The sequence below is a fragment of the Medicago sativa genome, chromosome 2 (assembly GCF_051527215.1).
Source record: "Medicago sativa cultivar Bolivia chromosome 2, Bolivia_mono, whole genome shotgun sequence".
Taxonomy (NCBI): Eukaryota; Viridiplantae; Streptophyta; class Magnoliopsida; order Fabales; family Fabaceae; genus Medicago; species Medicago sativa.
In genome coordinates, this window is record NC_140750.1 from 42846197 (window position 1) to 42864511 (window position 18315).

An 18315-nucleotide genomic window follows, 5' to 3' on the forward strand; every position below is an offset into this window, starting at 1 on the left:
ATTTTAGCCTATATGGTTAGAAGTTTGATAAAGGTTGAACTTGTCCCTCGATCTCCCTTGATACGAAACATGATATGTGAACCTATTTGGTTTGAAATTCGATAAAATGAAAGTATTGAAATGACCCTTGTCGCAAAAATGAAATTTTAGCCTATGTGGTTAGAAGTTTGATAAACAGTGAACTTGTGCCTCGATGTCCCTTGATGCGAAACATGATATGTGAACCTATTTGGTTTTATATTCGGAAAAATGAAAGTAATCGAATGACTTTGTCGCGAAAATGAGATTTTAGCCTATATGGTTAGAAGTTTGATAAAGGTTGAACTTGTCCCTCGATCTCCCTTGATACGAAACATGATATGTGAACCTATTTGGTTTTGTATTCGGCAAAATGATATTATTTGAATGACCATTGTCCTAAAAATGAGATTTTAGCCAATATGGTTAAAAGTTTGATAAATATTAAAGTTGAATCTGTCCCTCTATGTCCTTTATTGCGTAACATAATATTTGAACCAATTTCGTTTTAAATTTGGTAAATTGAAAGTAATGAGATGACCCTTATCGCGAAAACGAGATTTTAGCTTATATTGTTACATGTTTGTTAAATATGAAGGTTGAACATGTCCCTCGATGTCCCTTGATGCGAAACATAATATGTGAACCTATTTGGTTTGAAATTCGATAAAATGAAAGTATTGAAATGACCCTTGTCGCGAAAATGAAATTTTAGCCTATGTGGTTAGAAGTTTGATAAACAGTGAACTTGTCCCTCGATGTCCCTTGACGCGAAACATGATATGTGAACCTATTTGGTTTTATATTCAGAAAAATGAAAGTATTGGAATGACTTTGTCGCGAAAATGAGATTTTACCCTATATGGTTAGAAGTTTGATAAAGGTTGAACTTGTCCCTCGATCTCCCTTGATACGAAGCATGATAAGTGAACCTAATTGGTTTGAAATTCGATAAAATGAAAGTATTGAAATGACCTTTGTCGTGAAAATGAAATTTTAGCCTATGTGGTTAGAAGTTTGATAAACAGTGAACTTGTCCCTCGATGTGCCTTGATGCGAAACATGATATGTGAACCTATTTGGTTTGAAATTCGATAAAATGAAAGTATTGAAATGACCCTTGTCGCGAAAATGAAATTTTAGCCTATGTGGTTAGAAGTTTGATAAACAGTGAACTTGTCCCTCGATGTCCCTTGATGCGAAACATGATATGTGAACCTATTTGGTTTTATATTCGAAAAAATGAAAGTATTGGAATGACTTTGTCGCGAAAATGAGATTTTAGCCTATATGGTTAGAAGTTTGATAAAGGTTGAACTTGTCCCTCGATCTCCCTTGATACGAAACATGATATGTGAACCTATTTGGTATAGTATTCGGCAAAATGAAATTATTTGAATGACCATTGTCCCAAAAATGAGATTTTAGCCTATATGGTTAAAAGTTTGATAAATATTAATGTTGAATTTGTCCCTCGATGTCCTTTATTGCGTAACATAATATTTGAACCAATTTCGTTTTAAATTTGGTAAATTGAAAGTAATGAGATGACCCTTATCGCGAAAATGAGATTTTAGCTTATATTGTTACATGTTTGTTAAATATGAAGGTTGAACATGTCCCTCGATGTCCCTTGATGCGAAACATATTATGTGAACCTATTTGGTTTGAAATTCGATAAAATGAAAGTATTGAAATGACCCTTGTGGCGAAAATGAAATTTTAGCCTATGTGGTTAGAAGTTTGATAAACAGTGAACTTGTCCCTCGATGTCCCTTGATGCGAAACATGATATGTGAACCTATTTGGTTTTATATTCAGAAAAATGAAAGTATTGGAATGACTTTGTCGCGAAAATGAGATTTTAGCCTATATGGTTAGAAGTTTGATAAAGGTTGAACTTGTCCCTCGATCTCCCTTGATACGAAGCATGATAAGTGTACCTATTTGGTTTGAAATTCGATAAAATGAAAGTATTGAAATGACCTTTGTCGTGATAATGAAATTTTAGCCTATGTGGTTAGAAGTTTGATAAACAGTGAACTTGTCCCTCGATGTCCCTTGATGCGAAACATGATATGTGAACCTATTTGGTTTGAAATTCGATAAAATGAAAGTATTGAAATGACCCTTGTCGCGAAAATGAAATTTTAGCCGATGTGGTTAGAAGTTTGATAAACAGTGAACTTGTGCCTCGATGTCCCTTGATGCGAAACATGATATGTGCACCTATTTGGTTTTATATTCGGAAAAATGAAAGTATTGGAATGACTTTGTCGCGAAAATGAGATTTTAGCCTATATGGTTAGAAGTTTGATAAAGGTTGAACTTGTCCCTCGATCTCCCTTGATACGAAACATGATATGTGAACCTATTTGGTTTTGTATTCGGCAAAATGAAATTATTTGAATGACCATTGTCCCAAAAATGAGATTTTAGCCTATATGGTTAAAAGTTTGATAAATATTAATGTTGAATTTGTCCCTCGATGTCCTTTATTGCGTAACATAATATTTGAACCAATTTCGTTTTAAATTTGGTAAATTGAAAGTAATGAGATGACCCTTATCGCGAAAACGAGATTTTAGCTTATATTGTTACATGTTTGTTAAATATGAAGGTTGAACATGTCCCTCGATGTCCTTTGATGCGAAACATAATATGTGAACCTATTTGGTTTGAAATTCGATAAAATGAAGGTATTGAAATGACCCTTGTCGCGAAAATGAAATTTTAGCCTATGTGGTTAGAAGTTTGATAAACAGTGAACTTGTCCCTCGATGTCCCTTGATGCGAAACATGATATGTGAACCTATTTGGTTTTATATTCAGAAAAATGAAAGTATTGGAATGACTTTGTCGCGAAAATGAGATTTTAGCCTATATGGTTAGAAGTTTGATAAAGGTTGAACTTGTCCCTCGATCTCCCTTGATACGAAGCATGATATGTGAACCTATTTGGTTTGAAATTCGATAAAATGAAAGTATTGAAATGACCTTTGTCGTGAAAATGAAATTTTAGCCTATGTGGTTAGAAGTTTGATAAACAGTGAACTTGTCCCTCGATGTCCCTTGATGCGAAACATGATATGTGAACCTATTTGGTTTGAAATTCGATAAAATGAAAGTATTGAAATGACCCTTGTGGCGAAAATGAAATTTTAGCCTATGTGGTTAGAAGTTTGATAAACAGTGAACTTGTCCCTCGATGTCCCTTGATGCGAAACATGATATGTGAACCTATTTGGTTTGAAATTCGATAAAATGAAAGTATTGAAATAACCCTTGTGGCGAAAATGAAATTTTAGCCTATGTGGTTAGAAGTTTGATAAACAGTGAACTTGTCCCTCGATGTCCCTTGATGCGAAACATGATATGTGAACCTATTTGGTTTTATATTCAGAAAAATGAAAGTATTGGAATGACTTTGTCGCGAAAATGAGATTTTAGCCTATATGGTTAGAAGTTTGATAAAGGTTGAACTTGTCCCTCGATCTCCCTTGATACGAAGCATGATAAGTGAACCTATTTGGTTTGAAATTCGATAAAATGAAAGTATTGAATTGACCTTTGTCGTGAAAATGAAATTTTAGCCTATGTGGTTAGAAGTTTGATAAACAGTGAACTTGTCCCTCGATGTCCCTTGATGCGAAACATGATATGTGAACCTATTTGCTTTGAAATTCGATAAAATGAAAGTATTGAAATGACCCTTGTCGCGAAAATGAAATTTTAGCCTATGTGGTTAGAAGTTTGATAAACAGTGAACTTGTCCCTCGATGTCCCTTGAGGCGAAACATGATATGTGAACCTATTTGGTTTTATATTCGAAAAAATGAAAGTATTGGAATGACTTTGTCGCGAAAATGAGATTTTAGCCTATATGGTTAGAAGTTTGATAAAGGTTGAACTTGTCCCTCGATCTCCCTTGATACGAAGCATGATAAGTGAACCTATTTGGTTTGAAATTCGATAAAATGAAAGTATTGAAATGACCTTTGTCGTGATAATGAAATTTTAGCCTATGTGGTTAGAAGTTTGATAAACAGTGAACTTGTCCCTCGATGTCCCTTGACGCGAAACATGATATGTGAACCTATTTGGTTTGAAATTCGATAAAATGAAAGTATTGAAATGACCCTTGTCGCGAAAATGAAATTTTAGCCGATGTGGTTAGAAGTTTGATAAACAGTGAACTTGTGCCTCAATGTCCCTTGATGCGAAACATGATATGTGCACCTATTTGGTTTTATATTCGGAAAAATGAAAGTATTGGAATGACTTTGTCGCGAAAATGAGATTTTAGCCTATATGGTTAGAAGTTTGATAAAGGTTGAACTTGTCCCTCGATCTCCCTTGATACGAAACATGATATGTGAACCTATTTGGTTTTGTATTCGGCAAAATGAAATTATTTGAATGACCATTGTCCCAAAAATGAGATTTTAGCCTATATGGTTAAAAGTTTGATAAATATTAATGTTGAATTTGTCCCTCGATGTCCTTTATTGCGTAACATAATATTTGAACCAATTTCGTTTTAAATTTGGTAAATTGAAAGTAATGAGATGACCCTTATCGCGAAAACGAGATTTTAGCTTATATTGTTACATGTTTGTTAAATATGAAGGTTGAACATGTCCCTCGATGTCCTTTGATGCGAAACATAATATGTGAACCTATTTGGTTTGAAATTCGATAAAATGAAGGTATTGAAATGACCCTTGTCGCGAAAATGAAATTTTAGCCTATGTGGTTAGAAGTTTGATAAACAGTGAACTTGTCCCTCGATGTCCCTTGATGCGAAACATGATATGTGAACCTATTTGGTTTTATATTCAGAAAAATGAAAGTATTGGAATGACTTTGTCGCGAAAATGAGATTTTAGCCTATATGGTTAGAAGTTTGATAAAGGTTGAACTTGTCCCTCGATCTCCCTTGATACGAAGCATGATATGTGAACCTATTTGGTTTGAAATTCGATAAAATGAAAGTATTGAAATGACCTTTGTCGTGAAAATGAAATTTTAGCCTATGTGGTTAGAAGTTTGATAAACAGTGAACTTGTCCCTCGATGTCCCTTGATGCGAAACATGATATGTGAACCTATTTGGTTTGAAATTCGATAAAATGAAAGTATTGAAATGACCCTTGTGGCGAAAATGAAATTTTAGCCTATGTGGTTAGAAGTTTGATAAACAGTGAACTTGTCCCTCGATGTCCCTTGATGCGAAACATGATATGTGAACCTATTTGGTTTGAAATTCGATAAAATGAAAGTATTGAAATAACCCTTGTGGCGAAAATGAAATTTTAGCCTATGTGGTTAGAAGTTTGATAAACAGTGAACTTGTCCCTCGATGTCCCTTGATGCGAAACATGATATGTGAACCTATTTGGTTTTATATTCAGAAAAATGAAAGTATTGGAATGACTTTGTCGCGAAAATGAGATTTTAGCCTATATGGTTAGAAGTTTGATAAAGGTTGAACTTGTCCCTCGATCTCCCTTGATACGAAGCATGATATGTGAACCTATTTGGTTTGAAATTCGATAAAATGAAAGTATTGAAATGACCTTTGTCGTGAAAATGAAATTTTAGCCTATGTGGTTAGAAGTTTGATAAACAGTGAACTTGTCCCTCGATGTCCCTTGATGCGAAACATGATATGGGAACCTATTTGGTTTGAAATTCGATAAAATGAAAGTATTGAAATGACCCTTGTGGCGAAAATGAAATTTTAGCCTATGTGGTTAGAAGTTTGATAAACAGTGAACTTGTCCCTCGATGTCCCTTGATGCGAAACATGATATGTGAACCTATTTGGTTTGAAATTCGATAAAATGAAAGTATTGAAATAACCCTTGTGGCGAAAATGAAATTTTAGCCTATGTGGTTAGAAGTTTGATAAACAGTGAACTTGTCCCTCGATGTCCCTTGATGCGAAACATGATATGTGAACCTATTTGGTTTTATATTCAGAAAAATGAAAGTATTGGAATGACTTTGTCGCGAAAATGAGATTTTAGCCTATATGGTTAGAAGTTTGATAAAGGTTGAACTTGTCCCTCGATCTCCCTTGATACGAAGCATGATAAGTGAACCTATTTGGTTTGAAATTCGATAAAATGAAAGTATTGAATTGACCTTTGTCGTGAAAATGAAATTTTAGCCTATGTGGTTAGAAGTTTGATAAACAGTGAACTTGTCCCTCGATGTCCCTTGATGCGAAACATGATATGTGAACCTATTTGCTTTGAAATTCGATAAAATGAAAGTATTGAAATGACCCTTGTCGCGAAAATGAAATTTTAGCCTATGTGGTTAGAAGTTTGATAAACAGTGAACTTGTCCCTCGATGTCCCTTGAGGCGAAACATGATATGTGAACCTATTTGGTTTTATATTCGAAAAAATGAAAGTATTGGAATGACTTTGTCGCGAAAATGAGATTTTAGCCTATATGGTTAGAAGTTTGATAAAGGTTGAACTTGTCCCTCGATCTCCCTTGATACGAAGCATGATAAGTGAACCTATTTGGTTTGAAATTCGATAAAATGAAAGTATTGAAATGACCTTTGTCGTGATAATGAAATTTTAGCCTATGTGGTTAGAAGTTTGATAAACAGTGAACTTGTCCCTCGATGTCCCTTGACGCGAAACATGATATGTGAACCTATTTGGTTTGAAATTCGATAAAATGAAAGTATTGAAATGACCCTTGTCGCGAAAATGAAATTTTAGCCGATGTGGTTAGAAGTTTGATAAACAGTGAACTTGTGCCTCAATGTCCCTTGATGCGAAACATGATATGTGCACCTATTTGGTTTTATATTCGGAAAAATGAAAGTATTGGAATGACTTTGTCGCGAAAATGAGATTTTAGCCTATATGGTTAGAAGTTTGATAAAGGTTGAACTTGTCCCTCGATCTCCCTTGATACGAAACATGATATGTGAACCTATTTGGTTTTGTATTCGGCAAAATGAAATTATTTGAATGACCATTGTCCCAAAAATGAGATTTTAGCCTATATGGTTAAAAGTTTGATAAATATTAATGTTGAATTTGTCCCTCGATGTCCTTTATTGCGTAACATAATATTTGAACCAATTTCGTTTTAAATTTGGTAAATTGAAAGTAATGAGATGACCCTTATCGCGAAAACGAGATTTTAGCTTATATTGTTACATGTTTGTTAAATATGAAGGTTGAACATGTCCCTCGATGTCCTTTGATGCGAAACATAATATGTGAACCTATTTGGTTTGAAATTCGATAAAATGAAGGTATTGAAATGACCCTTGTCGCGAAAATGAAATTTTAGCCTATGTGGTTAGAAGTTTGATAAACAGTGAACTTGTCCCTCGATGTCCCTTGATGCGAAACATGATATGTGAACCTATTTGGTTTTATATTCAGAAAAATGAAAGTATTGGAATGACTTTGTCGCGAAAATGAGATTTTAGCCTATATGGTTAGAAGTTTGATAAAGGTTGAACTTGTCCCTCGATCTCCCTTGATACGAAGCATGATATGTGAACCTATTTGGTTTGAAATTCGATAAAATGAAAGTATTGAAATGACCTTTGTCGTGAAAATGAAATTTTAGCCTATGTGGTTAGAAGTTTGATAAACAGTGAACTTGTCCCTCGATGTCCCTTGATGCGAAACATGATATGTGAACCTATTTGGTTTGAAATTCGATAAAATGAAAGTATTGAAATGACCCTTGTGGCGAAAATGAAATTTTAGCCTATGTGGTTAGAAGTTTGATAAACAGTGAACTTGTCCCTCGATGTCCCTTGATGCGAAACATGATATGTGAACCTATTTGGTTTGAAATTCGATAAAATGAAAGTATTGAAATAACCCTTGTGGCGAAAATGAAATTTTAGCCTATGTGGTTAGAAGTTTGATAAACAGTGAACTTGTCCCTCGATGTCCCTTGATGCGAAACATGATATGTGAACCTATTTGGTTTTATATTCAGAAAAATGAAAGTATTGGAATGACTTTGTCGCGAAAATGAGATTTTAGCCTATATGGTTAGAAGTTTGATAAAGGTTGAACTTGTCCCTCGATCTCCCTTGATACGAAGCATGATAAGTGAACCTATTTGGTTTGAAATTCGATAAAATGAAAGTATTGAATTGACCTTTGTCGTGAAAATGAAATTTTAGCCTATGTGGTTAGAAGTTTGATAAACAGTGAACTTGTCCCTCGATGTCCCTTGATGCGAAACATGATATGTGAACCTATTTGCTTTGAAATTCGATAAAATGAAAGTATTGAAATGACCCTTGTCGCGAAAATGAAATTTTAGCCTATGTGGTTAGAAGTTTGATAAACAGTGAACTTGTCCCTCGATGTCCCTTGAGGCGAAACATGATATGTGAACCTATTTGGTTTTATATTCGAAAAAATGAAAGTATTGGAATGACTTTGTCGCGAAAATGAGATTTTAGCCTATATGGTTAGAAGTTTGATAAAGGTTGAACTTGTCCCTCGATCTCCCTTGATACGAAGCATGATAAGTGAACCTATTTGGTTTGAAATTCGATAAAATGAAAGTATTGAAATGACCTTTGTCGTGATAATGAAATTTTAGCCTATGTGGTTAGAAGTTTGATAAACAGTGAACTTGTCCCTCGATGTCCCTTGACGCGAAACATGATATGTGAACCTATTTGGTTTGAAATTCGATAAAATGAAAGTATTGAAATGACCCTTGTCGCGAAAATGAAATTTTAGCCGATGTGGTTAGAAGTTTGATAAACAGTGAACTTGTGCCTCAATGTCCCTTGATGCGAAACATGATATGTGCACCTATTTGGTTTGATATTCGGAAAAATGAAAGTATTGGAATGACTTTGTCGCAAAAATGAGATTTTAGCCTATATGGTTAGAAGTTTGATAAAGGTTGAACTTGTCCCTCGATCTCCCTTGATACGAAACATGATATGTGAACCTATGTGGTTTTGTATTCGGCAAAATGAAAATATTTGAATGACCATTGTCCCAAAAATGAGATTTTAGCCTATATGGTTAAAAGTTTGATAAATATTAATGTTGAATTTGTCCCTCGATGTCCTTTATTGCGTAACATAATATTTGAACCAATTTCGTTTTAAATTTGGTAAATTGAAAGTAATGAGATGACCCTTATCGCAAAAACGAGATTTTAGCTTATATTGTTACATGTTTGTTAAATATGAAGGTTGAACATGTCCCTCGATGTCCTTTGATGTGAAACATAATATGTGAACCTATTTGGTTTGAAATTCGATAAAATGAAGGTATTGAAATGACCCTTGTCGCGAAAATGAAATTTTAGCCTATGTGGTTAGAAGTTTGATAAACAGTGAACTTGTCCCTCGATGTCCCTTGATGCGAAACATGATATGTGAACCTATTTGGTTTTATATTCAGAAAAATGAAAGTATTGTAATGACTTTGTCGCGAAAATGAGATTTTAGCCTATATGGTTAGAAGTTTGATAAAGGTTGAACTTGTCCCTCGATCTCCCTTGATACGAAGCATGATAAGTGAACCTATTTGGTTTGAAATTCGATAAAATGAAAGTATTGAAATGACCTTTGTCGTGATAATGAAATTTTAGCCTATGTGGTTAGAAGTTTGATAAACAGTGAACTTGTCCCTCGATGTCCCTTGATGCGAAACATGATATGTGAACCTATTTGGTTTGAAATTCGATAAAATGAAAGTATTGAAATGACCCTTGTCGCGAAAATGAAATTTTAGCCGATGTGGTTAGAAGTTTGATAAACAGTGAACTTGTGCCTCGATGTCCCTTGATGCGAAACATGATATGTGCACCTATTTGGTTTTATATTCGGAAAAATGAAAGTATTGGAATGACTTTGTCGCGAAAATGAGATTTTAGCCTATATGGTTAGAAGTTTGATAAAGGTTGAACTTGTCCCTCGATCTCCCTTGATACGAAACATGATATGTGAACCTATTTGGTTTTGTATTCGGCAAAATGAAATTATTTGAATGACCATTGTCCCAAAAATGAGATTTTAGCCTATATGGTTAAAAGTTTGATAAATATTAATGTTGAATTTGTCCCTCGATGTCCTTTATTGCGTAACATAATATTTGAACCAATTTCGTTTTAAATTTGGTAAATTGAAAGTAATGAGATGACCCTTATCGCGAAAACGAGATTTTAGCTTATATTGTTACATGTTTGTTAAATATGAAGGTTGAACATGTCCCTCGATGTCCTTTGATGCGAAACATAATATGTGAACCTATTTGGTTTGAAATTCGATAAAATGAAGGTATTGAAATGACCCTTGTCGCGAAAATGAAATTTTAGCCTATGTGGTTAGAAGTTTGATAAACAGTGAACTTGTCCCTCGATATCCCTTGATGCGAAACATGATATGTGAACCTATTTGGTTTTATATTCAAAAAATGAAAGTATTGGAATGACTTTGTCGCGAAAATGAGATTTTAGCCTATATGGTTAGAAGTTTGATAAAGGTTGAACTTGTCCCTCGATCTCCCTTGATACGAAGCATGATATGTGAACCTATTTGGTTTGAAATTCGATAAAATGAAAGTATTGAAATGACCTTTGTCGTGAAAATGAAATTTTAGCCTATGTGGTTAGAAGTTTGATAAACAGTGAACTTGTCACTCGATGTCCCTTGATGCGAAACATGATATGTGAACCTATTTGGTTTTATATTCAGAAAAATGAAAGTATTGGAATGACTTTGTCGCGAAAATGAGATTTTAGCCTATATGGTTAGAAGTTTGATAAAGGTTGAACTTGTCCCTCGATCTCCCTTGATACGAAGCATGATAAGTGAACCTATTTGGTTTGAAATTCGATAAAATGAAAGTATTGAATTGACCTTTGTCGTGAAAATGAAATTTTAGCCTATGTGGTTAGAAGTTTGATAAACAGTGAACTTGTCCCTCGATGTCCCTTGATGCGAAACATGATATGTGAACCTATTTGCTTTGAAATTCGATAAAATGAAAGTATTGAAATGACCCTTGTCGCGAAAATGAAATTTTAGCCTATGTGGTTAGAAGTTTGATAAACAGTGAACTTGTCCCTCGATGTCCCTTGAGGCGAAACATGATATGTGAACCTATTTGGTTTTATATTCGAAAAAATGAAAGTATTGGAATGACTTTGTCGCGAAAATGAGATTTTAGCCTATATGGTTAGAAGTTTGATAAAGGTTGAACTTGTCCCTCGATCTCCCTTGATACGAAGCATGATAAGTGAACCTATTTGGTTTGAAATTCGATAAAATGAAAGTATTGAAATGACCTTTGTCGTGATAATGAAATTTTAGCCTATGTGGTTAGAAGTTTGATAAACAGTGAACTTGTCCCTCGATGTCCCTTGACGCGAAACATGATATGTGAACCTATTTGGTTTGAAATTCGATAAAATGAAAGTATTGAAATGACCCTTGTCGCGAAAATGAAATTTTAGCCGATGTGGTTAGAAGTTTGATAAACAGTGAACTTGTGCCTCAATGTCCCTTGATGCGAAACATGATATGTGCACCTATTTGGTTTTATATTCGGAAAAATGAAAGTATTGGAATGACTTTGTCGCGAAAATGAGATTTTAGCCTATATGGTTAGAAGTTTGATAAAGGTTGAACTTGTCCCTCGATCTCCCTTGATACGAAACATGATATGTGAACCTATTTGGTTTTGTATTCGGCAAAATGAAATTATTTGAATGACCATTGTCCCAAAAATGAGATTTTAGCCTATATGGTTAAAAGTTTGATAAATATTAATGTTGAATTTGTCCCTCGATGTCCTTTATTGCGTAACATAATATTTGAACCAATTTCGTTTTAAATTTGGTAAATTGAAAGTAATGAGATGACCCTTATCGCGAAAACGAGATTTTAGCTTATATTGTTACATGTTTGTTAAATATGAAGGTTGAACATGTCCCTCGATGTCCTTTGATGCGAAACATAATATGTGAACCTATTTGGTTTGAAATTCGATAAAATGAAGGTATTGAAATGACCCTTGTCGCGAAAATGAAATTTTAGCCTATGTGGTTAGAAGTTTGATAAACAGTGAACTTGTCCCTCGATGTCCCTTGATGCGAAACATGATATGTGAACCTATTTGGTTTTATATTCAGAAAAATGAAAGTATTGGAATGACTTTGTCGCGAAAATGAGATTTTAGCCTATATGGTTAGAAGTTTGATAAAGGTTGAACTTGTCCCTCGATCTCCCTTGATACGAAGCATGATATGTGAACCTATTTGGTTTGAAATTCAATAAAATGAAAGTATTGAAATGACCTTTGTCGTGAAAATGAAATTTTAGCCTATGTGGTTAGAAGTTTGATAAACAGTGAACTTGTCCCTCGATGTCCCTTGATGCGAAACATGATATGTGAACCTATTTGGTTTGAAATTCGATAAAATGAAAGTATTGAAATGACCCTTGTGGCGAAAATGAAATTTTAGCCTATGTGGTTAGAAGTTTGATAAACAGTGAACTTGTCCCTCGATGTCCCTTGATGCGAAACATGATATGTGAACCTATTTGGTTTGAAATTCGATAAAATGAAAGTATTGAAATAACCCTTGTGGCGAAAATGAAATTTTAGCCTATGTGGTTAGAAGTTTGATAAACAGTGAACTTGTCCCTCGATGTCCCTTGATGCGAAACATGATATGTGAACCTATTTGGTTTTATATTCAGAAAAATGAAAGTATTGGAATGACTTTGTCGCGAAAATGAGATTTTAGCCTATATGGTTAGAAGTTTGATAAAGGTTGAACTTGTCCCTCGATCTCCCTTGATACGAAGCATGATAAGTGAACCTATTTGGTTTGAAATTCGATAAAATGAAAGTATTGAATTGACCTTTGTCGTGAAAATGAAATTTTAGCCTATGTGGTTAGAAGTTTGATAAACAGTGAACTTGTCCCTCGATGTCCCTTGATGCGAAACATGATATGTGAACCTATTTGCTTTGAAATTCGATAAAATGAAAGTATTGAAATGACCCTTGTCGCGAAAATGAAATTTTAGCCTATGTGGTTAGAAGTTTGATAAACAGTGAACTTGTCCCTCGATGTCCCTTGAGGCGAAACATGATATGTGAACCTATTTGGTTTTATATTCGAAAAAATGAAAGTATTGGAATGACTTTGTCGCGAAAATGAGATTTTAGCCTATATGGTTAGAAGTTTGATAAAGGTTGAACTTGTCCCTCGATCTCCCTTGATACGAAGCATGATAAGTGAACCTATTTGGTTTGAAATTCGATAAAATGAAAGTATTGAAATGACCTTTGTCGTGATAATGAAATTTTAGCCTATGTGGTTAGAAGTTTGATAAACAGTGAACTTGTCCCTCGATGTCCCTTGACGCGAAACATGATATGTGAACCTATTTGGTTTGAAATTCGATAAAATGAAAGTATTGAAATGACCCTTGTCGCGAAAATGAAATTTTAGCCGATGTGGTTAGAAGTTTGATAAACAGTGAACTTGTGCCTCAATGTCCCTTGATGCGAAACATGATATGTGCACCTATTTGGTTTGATATTCGGAAAAATGAAAGTATTGGAATGACTTTGTCGCAAAAATGAGATTTTAGCCTATATGGTTAGAAGTTTGATAAAGGTTGAACTTGTCCCTCGATCTCCCTTGATACGAAACATGATATGTGAACCTATGTGGTTTTGTATTCGGCAAAATGAAAATATTTGAATGACCATTGTCCCAAAAATGAGATTTTAGCCTATATGGTTAATAGTTTGATAAATATTAATGTTGAATTTGTCCCTCGATGTCCTTTATTGCGTAACATAATATTTGAACCAATTTCGTTTTAAATTTGGTAAATTGAAAGTAATGAGATGACCCTTATCGCGAAAACGAGATTTTAGCTTATATTGTTACATGTTTGTTAAATATGAAGGTTGAACATGTCCCTCGATGTCCTTTGATGTGAAACATAATATGTGAACCTATTTGGTTTGAAATTCGATAAAATGAAGGTATTGAAATGACCCTTGTCGCGAAAATGAAATTTTAGCCTATGTGGTTAGAAGTTTGATAAACAGTGAACTTGTCCCTCGATGTCCCTTGATGCGAAACATGATATGTGAACCTATTTGGTTTTATATTCAGAAAAATGAAAGTATTGTAATGACTTTGTCGCGAAAATGAGATTTTAGCCTATATGGTTAGAAGTTTGATAAAGGTTGAACTTGTCCCTCGATCTCCCTTGATACGAAGCATGATAAGTGAACCTATTTGGTTTGAAATTCGATAAAATGAAAGTATTGAAATGACCTTTGTCGTGATAATGAAATTTTAGCCTATGTGGTTAGAAGTTTGATAAACAGTGAACTTGTCCCTCGATGTCCCTTGATGCGAAACATGATATGTGAACCTATTTGGTTTGAAATTCGATAAAATGAAAGTATTGAAATGACCCTTGTCGCGAAAATGAAATTTTAGCCGATGTGGTTAGAAGTTTGATAAACAGTGAACTTGTGCCTCGATGTCCCTTGATGCGAAACATGATATGTGCACCTATTTGGTTTTATATTCGGAAAAATGAAAGTATTGGAATGACTTTGTCGCGAAAATGAGATTTTAGCCTATATGGTTAGAAGTTTGATAAAGGTTGAACTTGTCCCTCGATCTCCCTTGATACGAAACATGATATGTGAACCTATTTGGTTTTGTATTCGGCAAAATGAAATTATTTGAATGACCATTGTCCCAAAAATGAGATTTTAGCCTATATGGTTAAAAGTTTGATAAATATTAATGTTGAATTTGTCCCTCGATGTCCTTTATTGCGTAACATAATATTTGAACCAATTTCGTTTTAAATTTGGTAAATTGAAAGTAATGAGATGACCCTTATCGCGAAAACGAGATTTTAGCTTATATTGTTACATGTTTGTTAAATATGAAGGTTGAACATGTCCCTCGATGTCCTTTGATGCGAAACATAATATGTGAACCTATTTGGTTTGAAATTCGATAAAATGAAGGTATTGAAATGACCCTTGTCGCGAAAATGAAATTTTAGCCTATGTGGTTAGAAGTTTGATAAACAGTGAACTTGTCCCTCGATGTCCCTTGATGCGAAACATGATATGTGAACCTATTTGGTTTTATATTCAAAAAATGAAAGTATTGGAATGACTTTGTCGCGAAAATGAGATTTTAGCCTATATGGTTAGAAGTTTGATAAAGGTTGAACTTGTCCCTCGATCTCCCTTGATACGAAGCATGATATGTGAACCTATTTGGTTTGAAATTCGATAAAATGAAAGTATTGAAATGACCTTTGTCGTGAAAATGAAATTTTAGCCTATGTGGTTAGAAGTTTGATAAACAGTGAACTTGTCACTCGATGTCCCTTGATGCGAAACATGATATGTGAACCTATTTGGTTTGAAATTCGATAAAATGAAAGTATTGAAATGACCCTTGTGGCGAAAATGAAATTTTAGCCTATGTGGTTAGAAGTTTGATAAACAGTGAACTTGTCCCTCGATGTCCCTTGATGCGAAACATGATATGTGAACCTATTTGGTTTGAAATTCGATAAAATGAAAGTATTGAAATGACCCTTGTCGCGAAAATGAAATTTTAGCCGATGTGGTTAGAAGTTTGATAAACAGTGAACTTGTCCCTCGATGTCCCTTGATGCGAAACATGATATGTGAACCTATTTGGTTTTATATTCAGAAAAATGAAAGTATTGGAATGACTTTGTCGCGAAAATGAGATTTTAGCCTATACGGTTAGAAGTTTGATAAAGGTTGAACTTGTCCCTCGATCTCCCTTGATACGAAGCATGATAAGTGAACCTATTTGGTTTGAAATTCGATAAAATGAAAGTATTGAATTGACCTTTGTCGTGAAAATGAAATTTTAGCCTATGTGGTTAGAAGTTTGATAAACAGTGAACTTGTCCCTCGATGTCCCTTGATGCGAAACATGATATGTGAACCTATTTGCTTTGAAATTCGATAAAATGAAAGTATTGAAATGACCCTTGTCGCGAAAATGAAATTTTAGCCGATGTGGTTAGAAGTTTGATAAACAGTGAACTTGTGCCTCAATGTCCCTTGATGCGAAACATGATATGTGCACCTATTTGGTTTTATATTCGGAAAAATGAAAGTATTGGAATGACTTTGTCGCGAAAATGAGATTTTAGCCTATATGGTTAGAAGTTTGATAAAGGTTGAACTTGTCCCTCGATCTCCCTTGATACGAAGCATGATAAGTGAACCTATTTGGTTTGAAATTCGATAAAATGAAAGTATTGAAATGACCTTTGTCGTGATAATGAAATTTTAGCCTATGTGGTTAGAAGTTTGATAAACAGTGAACTTGTGCCTCGATGTCCCTTGATGCGAAACATGATATGTGCACCTATTTGGTTTTATATTCGGAAAAATGAAAGTATTGGAATGACTTTGTCGCGAAAATGAGATTTTAGCCTATATGGTTAGAAGTTTGATAAAGGTTGAACTTGTCCCTCGATCTCCCTTGATACGAAGCATGATAAGTGAACCTATTTGGTTTGAAATTCGATAAAATGAAAGTATTGAAATGACCTTTGTCGTGATAATGAAATTTTAGCCTATGTGGTTAGAAGTTTGATAAACAGTGAACTTGTCCCTCGATGTCCCTTGACGCGAAACATGATATGTGAACCTATTTGGTTTGAAATTCGATAAAATGAAAGTATTGAAATGACCCTTGTCGCGAAAATGAAATTTTAGCCGATGTGGTTAGAAGTTTGATAAACAGTGAACTTGTGCCTCAATGTCCCTTGATGCGAAACATGATATGTGCACCTATTTGGTTTTATATTCGGAAAAATGAAAGTATTGGAATGACTTTGTCGCAAAAATGAGATTTTAGCCTATATGGTTAGAAGTTTGATAAAGGTTGAACTTGTCCCTCGATCTCCCTTGATACGAAACATGATATGTGAACCTATGTGGTTTTGTATTCGGCAAAATGAAAATATTTGAATGACCATTGTCCCAAAAATGAGATTTTAGCCTATATGGTTAAAAGTTTGATAAATATTAATGTTGAATTTGTCCCTCGATGTCCTTTATTGCGTAACATAATATTTGAACCAATTTCGTTTTAAATTTGGTAAATTGAAAGTAATGAGATGACCCTTATCGCGAAAACGAGATTTTAGCTTATATTGTTACATGTTTGTTAAATATGAAGGTTGAACATGTCCCTCGATGTCCTTTGATGCGAAACATAATATGTGAACCTATTTGGTTTGAAATTCGATAAAATGAAGGTATTGAAATGACCCTTGTCGCGAAAATGAAATTTTAGCCTATGTGGTTAGAAGTTTGATAAACAGTGAACTTGTCCCTCGATGTCCCTTGATGCGAAACATGATATGTGAACCTATGATGTGATCCTAAGATGTTCTCCCTTGACAAGAATAATAAAGTCATTATTGAATAAAAGAACCAAATTATTTTGGTTCAAATGTTTATTTTTTCGTAGGTCATATGTATCTGTCTTGTATTCATCATATCTAGAGCTCTGTAACTCCGATTGAGGTGATATTTGAAGCGTTGGAAAGGGTACAAAATCATCTACATTTCATATGTTGGACTCAGAAGCAGAATCGGCGTATGTCATGGTCTAAAAATGGGATTAAAGTGGAGGACGTGATTAAATGAAGGAGCTGAAGCAAAAGAGGTGAAACACAATTAATTTGAGTAGTTGAAGAGCAAAATCTGAAGCAAAAGTAACAGCCATGAGTGTTTAACTTCAAGAATTGATTCAGCCACCTTAAATCAAAACCAATAAATTTGTAACATGTCCTTGCAATAATTAGCCACATAAGAGTTATTTCATTAATCATGATATAATTGTAAGTTTTTCAGCATTCTAGCCTATTACCTATATAAAGGGGGCGAAAATAATGAATAAGAGATGTAGAATTTTGATAAAAATTACACTATGTGTGTTTTGAGTGAGAGTTTTCTCCTCTTTGAGTTCTTGGATTAGAACTTGTTATCGAATCTTATCAATGGCTTCCTTACCATTGTGGCGATTCCTCCTTGCTTAGCATTCCTTCTTGGATTGGAAGTGAATGTGACGCCTTCTTTACCATTCCTTTCCCCAAATCCATATTTTTATTTTATTTTTATTCCTATACGAATTCTGTCCTTTATCATTTGGTATTCAGAGCTAGGTTCTGTTGGGACTGATTTTTATTTTTCAATTTCAA